The sequence below is a fragment of the Pteropus alecto genome, unplaced genomic scaffold (assembly GCF_000325575.1).
Source record: "Pteropus alecto unplaced genomic scaffold, ASM32557v1 scaffold106, whole genome shotgun sequence".
Taxonomy (NCBI): Eukaryota; Metazoa; Chordata; class Mammalia; order Chiroptera; family Pteropodidae; genus Pteropus; species Pteropus alecto.
The window spans coordinates 7,182,222-7,195,753 of NW_006442103.1; positions in this window are offsets into that span (position 1 = coordinate 7,182,222).

Here is a 13,532-nt window from a genome sequence, read left to right on the forward strand (position 1 = left end):
ACATATTGAAATACATCCGTGTATAAGTGGACCCGTGCAGTTTGAACCCGTGTTGCTCACGGATAAACTGAATATCTTTGAGGGTTCTTTGCTCATTTCTTTCCTTTCTTCTCAGTTCCTTATCTCGAAGTCATTATTTTTTAAGTGATGTTTAATTAAAATATTTTTTCAAATATTTTTCTCAGGTTTGGAATAGAATGGTGGTACATCTGCTCAGAATTCTTTCATGCCCTCAAATATCTTCCTATATTTCCTTTCTAGATACATTGTTTTTTTTCTGTCTAGAAGCTTGTGATATTTTCTCTTCAATCTAACACTTTTTATCACAATTTGCGTTGTTATATACCTAACCTGGAATTTAGGAAATTCTTTCAATAGATAAACTAATGTGTGGTTTTTTGGTTTTTTTTGGTTGATAGTTGTACTATTATTTATTAGTTTTTGTTATTGTTGTTGCTGTTGTTGCTGTTCTGAAGCTCCTGTGTATTAGGGCTTCTAAATCTATCTGCAAGTCTCTTTATTTTTGTCTTATCATTTCTCTATTTTTGCTCTGTGCTTTGAGATATTCTTGCACTGGATTGTCCAGACTGCTAATCCACCTCTCGTTAGTGACTCTCCTTAAATTTACCTGTTGAGATTTTAAGTAGAAAAATCATGGATTCCTTAATCATTAAATCTATGTGTGTGTGTGTGTGTGTGTGTGTGTGTTGCATTTCAATATTCTTAAGCTCTCTTTTTTTCATAGCCAGGTCTTTAGCAGTTTTGTTTCACCAATGTGTATTATTACTATTCTGCCAAACTTTCTTTGATCTCGATGCTTGGGTTCATTGGAAGAGCTGTTAGTTTTGTTGTTGTTTTGATTTTTCTGACTCGAGTTTAGTTATTGGAGTATTAAAGACAGAATCTTTCTGATGCACGAAGGGTAAGAGACCTCTATCCCAGCAAAATTATGTTGTATGAACAAGTGGTCACCTGATAGAGCAGGTGAGGATGTCTTCTCATGCTTTGACTCCTTGAACTCGTCAAGCTTAAATTGCAGACAAAGTCTTTCCCTGACTTTCTGGGAGACAGTGAGCGCACACTCATTTATGTGGAAGCCAATATCTGCTTTTTGCTAGGGATTTCTCTAATCTCTGCTAAGATTTTTTATAGTTCGAATGTTTCCTGTTTCTCCCACCTTCGTGGTGACACTGTTTTCTGGGTCTTGTTCTCCAATACTTGTCTAGTTCCTGAGGGAGAAAGTCCAGTGCCAATTCTCTTGTTGTCTATGTTGATAGGACACCAGATTTCCTGGCCTTGTTCAAAAAAAATATCTGCCTAAAGGATTCTGGAAGTTGGTCCCCTGCATCTCCAATATTAGGCATTTAAAGTTTCGAATTTTTCGCCTCAGAGCAAAAACAACAAGAAAATTTTAGATTCTGTCAATAAAGTGATTTCCCACATAAAATGTTAGCATAGCTTCAAATTCTGAGAATAAGTGTATCAAAGCCACAAATAAAAGATGGACAGAAAGTATTAACTATCAGGGCTGTTGCTACATGTTGCCCTCTCAATCACATGTTCTAGGAACTGGGGTAACCAGAGATTTAGGAAGAAATCCTTAGTAAAGTCAATCATCAATAAAAAAGGAACTATACAACTTCTACAGTTTTCCACAAGTCTCTCTAAAATCCCATTCTCAATAGAATAAAATACATTTTCATAGTTATAGTGAGCCTCGGATACTTAGATGACCAGTTAGAGCTTTGTAACTAGTTCCTTGTGGTTTCAAAATATTATCACTATTTCTACTTTTCATTTATATTATGGAAATAAAATATAGATTTTAGAATATATTATTTTCCAGGTTTTAAGGGCTTTATATGTATTGTCATTTATAACAGAAGCTTCATAATAAGCCTACTATTTAGCTCTATTTTACAGATGAGAAATGGAAGCTTGCAGAAGTTAAGTGCTAGCCCTAAGGTGACAAATAGCTAGTGGCAGAGCCGATCATATGCGCCCAACAGAAAGAAAGGTGACAATGGTAAATGAGAGGTTTTATGAGAATGCTGTTTGACTTCTGAAAGAAAGATGTGATATAAGTCAAGATTTACTAAAACTACATGTGCCTTTTCAACCTTACACAGATAAAAGCAACTTACATTAATTCAAATGCCAACCTTCTCCTGGAGACAGACGCTTTCTGGAAACAGGATTGCTTAATGAAGTACGTGGCAACTCTATTTGTGACAAGTGCATTTGGAAATTTTGCGAAATAGCCATAGATGATGGACCTCGTCACACACATGGTTATTAATGCAATGAGACATGACAGAGCATGAAATGCACACTATCCATTCACATCGAAGGCTAAGTGCCATCAGTGCATCTATGTGTGAATTAATACAGTATAACACACTGCTGGCCATGGAAAGTCACACAGCAACAGTGATTGGAATTGTAAAATGCCTTAATCAAATGTTATTTGGAAAGAACAAGTATGTGCTGTCACATTGATGACAAGGTTTAAAAGTGTTGAACTAAAAAAATTATGCTGCACTATAGTCATAGCCCATTAATCTCATCAATTGTGTAATTATTTTGGATTACTTTATTTGATCTACATTTTAATTCTGAAGTCATATAAATCATGGAAAAAAGTAAATTAAAATCAGTCAGTATATCCTTTTTAATTTCATTGCCAGAAATATAAGCATATGTAAAAATATAAATTGGATTATATTCACTTTTATATATTTAAGGATAGAACTATGCTCCATTTTAATTTTCTCTTCTCTCTCTCTCTCTCTCTCTCTCTCTCTCTCTCTCTCTCTCCCCCTACTTCCTGCTCTTGCTCTTATATTTGTAAATTCTTTCTTTATTACCTACTTCCCCACAATATATATTTAAGTGCTTCAGTCACTTCTATGTTTAAAATCTACCTCCTTATATCCTGTGGGGCCTTTTTAACTACTGTTAACAGGAAAGTCTCAAATATAGTTTCCACTTACTATCATCACTTCCTCACCTCCCACTCCATCTTTGACTGAAAACAATTATCTGTCTACCTAATACCCATATTCCTATCTCAGACCACATCATTAAATGGAAACTGTTTTAACTAAAGTCCACAATAATTTCTCAATCAATTATTATAAGAAGTTCTCTTTAATTGTGTGTCATGTTTGACCTCTCTTAGGTTTGACAATTTTGATCACTCCCTTTCTGAAAACCCTTCCTTCTTGGTTTCCATCACACTACTTCTACTAGGTCCCCTTCGGTATCTTGGGTTATTTCTTCCCAGTCTTTTCTTCTCCTTTGTACTCTAAATGTTCCTGTGTTCTAAGATTTTGCTCTTGCTCCCTTTTTTTTTTTTTTTAAATAGCACTCTGCACACACATGGGAAAATTTTTTCATATGAGTTTCTAGTGGTTGTTATTTAAACACGAACACTAGCTTATACTTCTTTGAGCTGTAGTGCAATTTTTTTCCTGCCTAGTAGACACCTCTACTTATGAGATCCTCTAAGTTAACATGGCCCAAATAATAATTATCTTCCTATTTATCAGTCTGTTTATTTTCCTATAATCCCCATCCTAATGAATGGTTTCTGCATTAACTTGTTTATCTGTCACTTTTTCTACCTCCTTCACAATAGAGGTGTCTCCATTAACTACCTTCTCTAAATAATGGAAACATTATGCTTGTACTCGTCAATCTATTATTTTTACTAGCTCTGGATATCACGATTTGGTCTTTTATACTTCTAGAAATATTTTTGCACAAGGTAGTTTTTCTTTCGATGTTTTAATGTATTTTAAAAATTGAGTTGGATTCAGTACATTAAATAAATCTGTTACTCTAAATCAAGCTTTTCATACAGCATTTCTTTTCCTTACTTTATTTCTTGATTGACCATATTTTCTAAGGCTGACTCACTGTTTCTCAATATTTCGTATTCTACCCAGCTTGAAAATGTCATTGTGTCTATGTATTTGGTTTTATACAATTTTATTAAATGTGTAAGTTCATATATCTACCAACAGTCAGAATAGTTGCATCACCAAAAAGATTCTGTATTGCTTTGTATTGCCTTTTTATCATCATACCCACCTACATAACTTCTAAGCCTTAGTAACCATCGATCAATTTTCCATTGCTATATTTTTTGCCATTTCAAAATATTACATAAATTAAATCATATAATATGTAACTTTTTGGTATTTTGTTCTCCGATTAAGATTTGCTGAGATGATGATGATGATGATGATGATGATGATGATGATGATGGAGAAGATGATGATGATGATGATTGTGGCAAGTCATATAATAGTAACTTTTTGGTATTTTGTTCTCCGATTAAGATTTGCTGAGATGATGATGATGATGATGATGATGATGATGATGATGGAGAAGATGATGATGATGATGATTGTGGCAAGTTTTATTATGGAAGAAAATCACCAAAATATAAAGTAGAAAGAAATGTTAATCATATAAAATTAATTTTCAAATTAAAAATAGTACATTTATAAGGATAAATGAAACTAATGCAGTAGAAATAGTAGTTTTCGATAATAACAATTCTTCCTTAAAATTCAGTGTAAGTCAAATAAACACAGAGAAAAGACGTCTCATAATTTTTTTTTTTTATTACAATAGAGAGAGAAACTAATTGAAAGGAGGTGAAATCTGTGGATCTCTCCTGAGGGTGACAGTGGGGAGCAGCCTTTGCTAGGTGGTAAACACAGAGTACAGAGGTTTGACGGGTGGGTTTCCGCTACGAGGTTTGTGGATTTGTACAGAAAACTATTTTCTTCTGAATTTCTTTATCTGCAAGATAAGAGGTTCAGACTAAATGGTTTCTAAGGTACTGTCAGTTCTAAATTCTAATAAACGTAGTAGTTAAGAGCTTTTGCTCTGGAGAGAGAGGAACTGGATTTGAATATTGACTGACTCTATGAGGATGGGTGAGTGATTTAATCTCTCTAAATCTTAATGTCCTCATTAACGAAATGGGGATAATAATAGCACATTCCTCATAGGTCAGCATACTGTCACACCTATAAAATAGCTGAATAAAATTTAGTTATTAAAATTTCTATTACCAGATATCAATCTCTCAAACTTCTCAGAAAGTAATACTTTTTCAAATACCTCATTTATGCAAAATCTGAAATTCAATAGGATTGTTATGAGAGTTAAAGGGAAAATGCATTTGAAATGATTATGTACAAAATAAGGTATATGTATTGTTTTAATTGCAAAGTATTTATTTCTCAAGAAAATGGCCTTAGTAATTATAAAATAGGTCATCATTTTCTGCTCATCTCGTGTATACGTGATATATCATGGGAAGAGTTTTGGAAAGAGTTTGACTCAAAAAGAATTAATTTCTTTTTTTAACTAGAATCAGAGAAAAGGACTAATTGGGAGATAAAAATAAATTGCAGCCTTTCATTCATACAGGTGAATGTTTTCATACTAAAATATATAGTCCTGGAAATAACAAGAAACACTGCAAACTAGGTGGAAAATTTAAGTGGGTGTTTAAGGTTAACACTTCTATAGCTATAAGTTTTAGCACTGCTATATTGGAGTGGGGTAGGGGAAGGAGTGGTGGGGTGGGAGAGAAGGCCACGACCACAAGAAAAAGAAAAATAAAAGTGTAAGACACACAGAAGGAAACTTCTGAAAGTAATCAAAATAATTTTTAGGCTGAAAATTTAAGCATTAAAATAAATGAAATCAAGTCCCCAAACTCTGTTTATGAAAAATAAGTGGAGTTTTAGAAAAAGCCTTCACGGGGAAGGCAAAAATGAGATTGCTAAACCAGTGCTGTACACATGAATTTCAGGAAAAAAGTTTTTGCCAATGTTGTTTCATACCTAGAATTAAATATGTGTTTCAGCAAAACTTTATCTCCAAGAAAATAAACTTCTAACTTTTAGTTTTCCTATTGTCCCATCACAATAAATACTCACCGAAGAAGAAATTGAAATTTTCTGTGTGAATTGAGCTGTACTTTTAAATCCCTGTTTTTGACACCCAGATGTAACTAATTTTGCTGAAGGTACCAGGTACTCTGAAGTTAGATTTCACGAGAAGTTGAAATTCTCCTTTCTTTCTTGAAGTCAGTGAAATTCTTCAGCAGTGCGGATCCCTTTGAAGTCAGGTTGATATGCCAACATTGAATCAAATTTTGTGAACTTCAAAGTTCTCTCTGTTGTAAAGGATATCCTGGTGAGGCTAGATATTGCAAAAAGAAATGAGAATACGACCTGAACATTTTAACTAACTTGGTTTCTAAAGTAGTATGTGCGTTTTCTTATTTTGTGAATATTCATGTTTTTATATACTTAAAATATTTAATGCTATATATAGTAGTGTTACTATCACATTCCAAAATTTTACTTTATATTTATTTTATACCATAGAATTCTGATGAACTTACTTTATATGGGAATTTTACATTACTTTTTCTTACATGAAGGAATGTTGAAAAGAGCATAGAATTTAAAATCTTAGAAGCTTCATGAAGACCTTACATATGTGTTTTTGGGTAAATTGCACTCAAAATTAATTTAAAAAAATCTACATCACAAAGTTTTTATCAGAAAGAAATAACAATGTATGTATAAGTGTATAATATTCAATTATAGCAAATTTAAAACAAAGTTAATTTCCTCTATTCTTCATCTCTGCACAAAACACTGAAAGTTTTCAGGACCATGAATGTTCAGATTAAGTTACTTAGATTAATCACCCATAGTGATGAATATATGGGCCACCTACTTCTGCATACAGGATTCTTGATTGACAGCTCTTTAAGAACCTTGAATATGTCATCCCACCACTTTCTGGCCTCTATTGTTTTTGATGAGAAATCAATGCTTAATTTTTTTGGTATTCCCTCATGGATGAGCTGTTTTTCTCTTGTTTTTAAGATTTTTTTGTCATTAGCTTTCAGCATCGACTGATTTGTCTAGATATGAATTTTAAGATTTATCTTACTTGAGATCTGTTGAGCTTCATGGATGTGAAGATTAATGTTTTTCATATTTGTAAATTGTCCCTTAACAGTGGATTATATTATGTGAGGGAAAAAAAGCCAGTCATGGTTTAGATTTCTTTGTGACTATGTAAACATATTTTGGAAAGTTATAGTATGTATTCATTAAGCAGAGATTGGCAGCCTGCTTTTTTAAATCCACCATTTCTACTTTACATGTTGGTTAAAACAGTGTGCACGCTTCAGCTGACCAGCTGCCCGAATCGTTTGTGGAAACAGAAATCGACTGTGAGACACACAGAGTATTTTAGCCTCAGGCCCCCTTCCTTACCAGTGGACCTCTAACTCCTTAGGCATTAAATGTGATGGCAATACCTAATTCTTCCTTCATAATTGTTCTTTCCTTAATAGTGACATTCATTTGTGATATCATACCATATAAAACTTTGTATCCAGTAAAATAGAGTTGATTAAAAATTATGGCAATGATGAAGTTTCGTGCTACAGTAACTGTGAAAGAGTATAAAACTGAGGTGAATCTCAGTTCTGATTTTTATTGTACAGATTACTTAACTCTTGACATGAGTCGATAAACTTGACCTTGTGTGAAAGTCCATAAGCAGCACATATTCATACTTATAGCCAAGGGCTCAGGAGGAAAACACACTACAGTTCATTTCCATTTATTGCTTACATAATTTTCTATTGGCCAGTTTGGCTCATGCATCCGATAAAAGTGAGCACAGAGACAATCCCACAATATGCGTGGGTGTGTGTGTGTGGGGGGGGGAGTGGAGGGAGGGGGCAGTGAGGTTATTAGTGAAGAAAGGAAACTGAAAGAGAAAAAAATCAGTGCCCTTAGTCGTTGTTGTTTTTGTATTCAAACAGAAAACTCAAGAACATGGGCATATGGGAAGGAGTCCTTTCCATTTCATAGTCAGTCACATTGGGTACTCATCATGTGTTAGGCATTGTGAAAAGCAAGGAAATAGAGTCCACCCATCAAGATATCCAGTTATCTATTTCTAAATTAATTGATACAAACCAGATATTGACATTCTCAAGATACTATCCTGAACAAAGCAGAAAAATTTCTACTCTCAAGTTGCTTATAAGATTAAGTAAAGGGTGAACTGAGAATAAACAGGAGCCAGATTTTAAAAGACCCATCATGCTGAACTGAAGGGATTAAATTTTTTCAAACAGATGATGAATGGTCATCATAAGTTTTTAAACAAGGAGTCACGTAGTTTGATTTTCCTTAGAGAAAGATAAAATCTTGTACCTATCTTGTAGATGATAAACAGTCTTTAAAGTATTTTCTTTCTTTCTTTCTTTATGTATCTATTTATTTGTTTATAGATGAGGCAATCCTTGGTTGACCTCACAGATTGCAAGGACCTTGTCAGTTTACAATCCCTTATTTTTTTATTTTTTTATTTTTTATGCCTACAGCACCTGGTCTTCCTAGGTGGTCTCCCATCCAAGTACTAACCAGGCCCAACGAAAATTAGCTTCCAAGATCAGACTCTGGGATCAGGCTTGTTTAAGGTAGCATGGCCACAGACTAAAGTATTTTAAATAAGAGAATAATGTAATCAGATTTGTATTGCAATAAAATAATTTATTCAGAGGTGGTTTGGATAGTGAATGGGAGAAAGGCAAAACTGAAAGATGTAAGGAGAGATTATATTTTATTCATAGTGTTACAGTAATCCTAAAAAAATCATAGTGACTAGGGGATTTGAGAGAAATCACTTGATTTGCATATTAAGGAGGTAGAAACAACAGGGTTTAGTGGTGAGGAGGTAGGTGAGGACAAAATAACATGGGTGAAAGAAGCTTGGGAATTTTTATGACACTACTGTTTTAAGCATGTTCTCTCACACATTGCAAACAGTGAAATTCTAACACCAATTCTTTAAACTACTACTACTTTTCACTAATCCCCTTTGCAGCAAAATCCTGAAAAGAGTTATCTATTCTTGGGAGCAATCTAAGCACTCAGCAATAGACTTGGATAAAGAAGAGGTGGTTACATATATACAATGGAATATTACTCAGCCATAAAAAAGAATAGAATCTACTATTTGCAGCAACATGAATGAACTTAGAGGGTATTATGCTAAATGAAATAAGTCAGACAGAGAAAGACAAATATCATATGATTTCATTTGTATGTGGAATCTAAAGAATAAAATAAGAGAACACACAAACAAACAAAAAACCCAGAAATGAATTCATAGATATAAGGAACAAACTGATGGTTGCCAGATGGGAGGAGGGTTGGGAGGCTGGGTGAACAAACAAAAAATAATTATCTATTCTTTCTGTTTTCAATTCCTTTTCTCCCTTCCTACCTTAAACGATCTAATAAAACTCTCATGATAAAACGCTACCAAAACTATGCTCACCAATGAAACTAATAATTTCTAAGTTGCCAAGTTCAATGATCAAGTCCCATTTTTTTTTATTTTGTTGGGCTGAACCAACCAGAAGCATTCGACATAGCATATTATGTCTTCTGTTTCAATAATATTTCTTCATTTGGATTCTAGGAATCCAAATTCTCTTGGTTTTCTCCTATCCCATTGACCACTCTTTCTTATCTCCTTTATTGATCATTTTCTCTTTTCCACCTTCTAATGCTGATGTTGCTCAAAGATCTGTTCCTTGTCCTTTCCTCAATTAATATTCACATCCCTGATTACTTCACTGAGGCTCATGGCATCAGGTCTCATCATATACTACTTTTTCCCTGTTAATATCTTCAATCCAAAATTCTCTTCTGAACTCGACACATATTCAATTGCCTCAGTATTTCCACATGCAAATTTAAAAGCCACTTGTAATTCAAAGTATTCAAAATGTAATTCTTGATCTGTCTTTTACTCCAACAACCCACTGCTGCTTCAAACTCTTCAGTCACAGCTTTCTTCCTCTCAGCTGACGTCAATTCAATGCCTCAGTTGCCCAGACCAGAAACCCTGAAGTCATTCTTAAATAGTTTTTGGCTTTCATACCTCACATCTAAGGCATCAACAATTCCTATTAGTTCCATCCTTAAGATATTTCTAGAATTCTGTTATTTTCCACCCTCTCCACTTCTACATTTGTGGTAGTTAGATCTTCATCTCTCACCTGCATTGCTATATCCCGACTGGAATCCCTTCTTTTATTTGCCCCTGTAAAATCTCTTTAAAAAAAGCCAAAGTGAATCTTTTTTTTATTTTTAAAGTAAGTCAGTCGTGAAACTTCTCTGATCAAAGCTCTTCAGTGGCTTCTTATTTCACACAGAGTAAAGTCAAAGACCTCACATAGGGAGCAGGGATCTGCATAACATGGTAACCCTAGGAGCCCTCTGCCTCATCTTCCACAATTCTTCCTCTCCTTGATGCAGCTCCAGTAATTCTTATATGTTTGCTATCCTTTGAAAATAGAGATCTACTCTTATCTTAGAGACTTTGCGCCCATTGTTGCTTCTTCTTGGAAACTTCTCCCTATAGATACCTGCTTAGCTAACATCTTTACCTTGTTGATGACTTTACTCAAATTTTATCTTCTGAATGAAGCCCATCTTGATAGCCATCCAACAACATACCTAAGAGGAAGCCGTTAGGGGGACAAAAAGAAAACCAGGAATGTGAGATGCCAGAAAAACTTTACCAAGAGACCATTTTTAAAAAATTACTAAGAATTGAAAGTGCAGGTTGTATGAAATAAGGACTAAATGGATCAATTTGGTTTAATCATAAAGAGATTTTTTTTGTGCTCTTGGCAAGAATAGTTGATTTGAATTGTTAGATGAGAATGCCAGAGAGTGTAGGATCCTTTGTCTTTATGCCATGGGTCATGTACTGTTGATTAATGCTAAGACAATTGGAAAGACCCCAAATTAAAAGACCATCTAATTTTTACCCAACTCACACCTATTTTTTTTTTTTTTTAAAAAGGACTTTGGAATTCTTTTTTCTCATTCATAAAATAGGCATAATAATATCTAGTCCATAATTGCAGAACTGCGTCTGGAATCAATTTGAGAACCACTGCTCTTCTACCATATCATTGCGTTATTATTTATATTTTGCAGGAGAAAAGCTGAGACTTTCAGCCAAACAATTAAAAATAAAATAAATCTGATATTCTTTGGAAAGTATTTCCTTGACTTTGTATTCCTGTAAGTGATAATGAGATAATGTCTTCGAAGACCAGATTTTTAAAAAATTCCATATAGATCACTTTATAGATTGATACAATCACAGAATGTATCCAGGTGTCATTATTTGAGGCATTACGTCACACATTCAAAATGTGGATGATCTTACACAATGTCACTCAATGTTTGAGTGATGGTTATTTTAATAAAAGGTACAAAAGTTAGTAGCTGTAGTCAGCAGGGTTGCCTTTTTTAACATTGGGTTTAGCCTACTGTTTCTTCAAAATGAGAGACTATCTCTAATTTGTAGCCTGCTATTGTTTCTTCTCTACTGATAATGTTTTGTTTGTTGTAACAGTACTTCAAAGTGCAAAAGACACATAGTGGAAGTAAGAGACACCTTAGGAAAGTAACCTCAGAGGGCTTATATTATAGCATTCATTCTTAAAATCGCTGCAGCCTCCCTTTTTATCTAATAACCTTGAAATTTTTATTCCCAAATTAACATGTCTATTTTATATTTAAACTTCTTCTCTATTTTCTGTACCAGAGTATGTATCAAATAAAAATATTTAGTTGAGATACTCACTAATCAATATTTACTATTTCTTAATAAATTTGGTTTTGCAAGGTCAGCGATAAGATTTAAGGTTTGAAGGCTTGGATTAAATTGTTTTAATTATACCAAAGCATCAGAAATGTATTCATTTATCTCTTTAGTTTTCATTAATGTACACCCTTAATTAAAATAATAGCATAAAGTATTTAACTGCCCATTCATCAAAAAAGGAGACTGACTATAGAACACTTTTAAAGAAATATAATCACCTGAGTACAAGTTAACAAGTTCCAAGTTACTGGCCATCTGGCTGTAACATCTGTTGCCCGTTGGTTGTCAGAGTCCATTTGCATGACCTGGATTACTAGGTGAGGTGAGGAAGAATTTTCCTCAATAGAAGAGGATCATTCTGTGGCCAAGAGTATACACATGGCAGTATTTCTTTTCATTAGAAACTCATAATTTATTAGTACATTTAATTATTTTCTTTTTGGAGTAATCATCTGTCCAATTGCTCTTGTCTGCTTAAGCCTGTCCACAGGCGAATTGGCATGCAATTATTGAATTACTCATCAATAAACAACTTTTGAACACTGTCTCTGTATCTAGTGCTGTAAAAGGAGATGTGAGAATGTAGAAATGAGCGAGAGAGAGAGTCACTTTCTTCTGTTAGGAATACAGACAATAATCTATAGTGTAAGACATCCTGCAGAAGAAGTAGGAAAGTGGAAGTTAGCTGGGCCAGGGCATTGTCATGATATGGAGCCTCATTTTAGTTATAGACAGTAATTTTTATGGGAGAGTAATTCGAACATGACAGGTACAGAGTTTAAAATGTTGAGGAATATTCCACTGTATATATGTACCACAGCTTCTTCAGTCAATTATCTATTACTCAGCCATAAGAAGAGATGAAATACTGCCATTTGCGACAACATGGATGGACCTCGAGATAATCATGCTAAGTGAAAAAAAACAGACAGAAAAAGTTGAAAATCATATGATATCACTTATATATGAGATATAAACCTAAAAGCAACAAATGAACAGGACAAACAGAGACTCATGGACATGGACTATAGGCTAGTGGTTACCGGAGGACTATGGACTTGTGGTTACTAGTGAGATGGGGTATGAGGGGGGAGGTAGACAGGGTAAAAGGGGTCAAATATAGGATTTAAGGGGAGGGTGAAGTGGGTAAAGGGGATCACATATTTGATAACTGAAGGAAATTGGACTTTGGGTGGTAAACACACAACAGAATATACAGATTTCAAATGATAATGTACACCTGAAAATTATATATTTGTATTAACCAATGTTATCCGAATAAACTTAATTAAAAATTAAAAATATAAAATAAAAATAAATTAAAATATTGAGGGGTAGTCAAGACATATGGAAAGAAGCCGAAAACTACTATAGCTATCTAAGATAGATCAGTTTCTGTCACCCGGAATCTGGATGTTGGATTCTTAGTGTTTGTCTGTCTGTCTGTCTGTCTGTCTGTCTGCCTCTCTCTCTCTCATTCTCTCTCTCTTCAATTTTCCCTTTCCCAGTAGTTTCTCTGTCAAATAATGACTTCTGCATCTCAACATGTTTACCTAATGCTTGGCTAGCCAACTCTGCACATTTTCCCGCTTTAGTTTGCTTTGGTCTAGGGAAAACTGCCACCTTTCTAGGGCTCTTATTATTCTTTATTTTATTTTTAAAATACTAGTTGTTAATATTCTTTCACTCGTTGTCTCATCATTAAATCCTCTTTGTTAGAACCACTGATGTCCTCTCCCTAAGTACTCGACCCTAAGTAAACTCCCGGCACT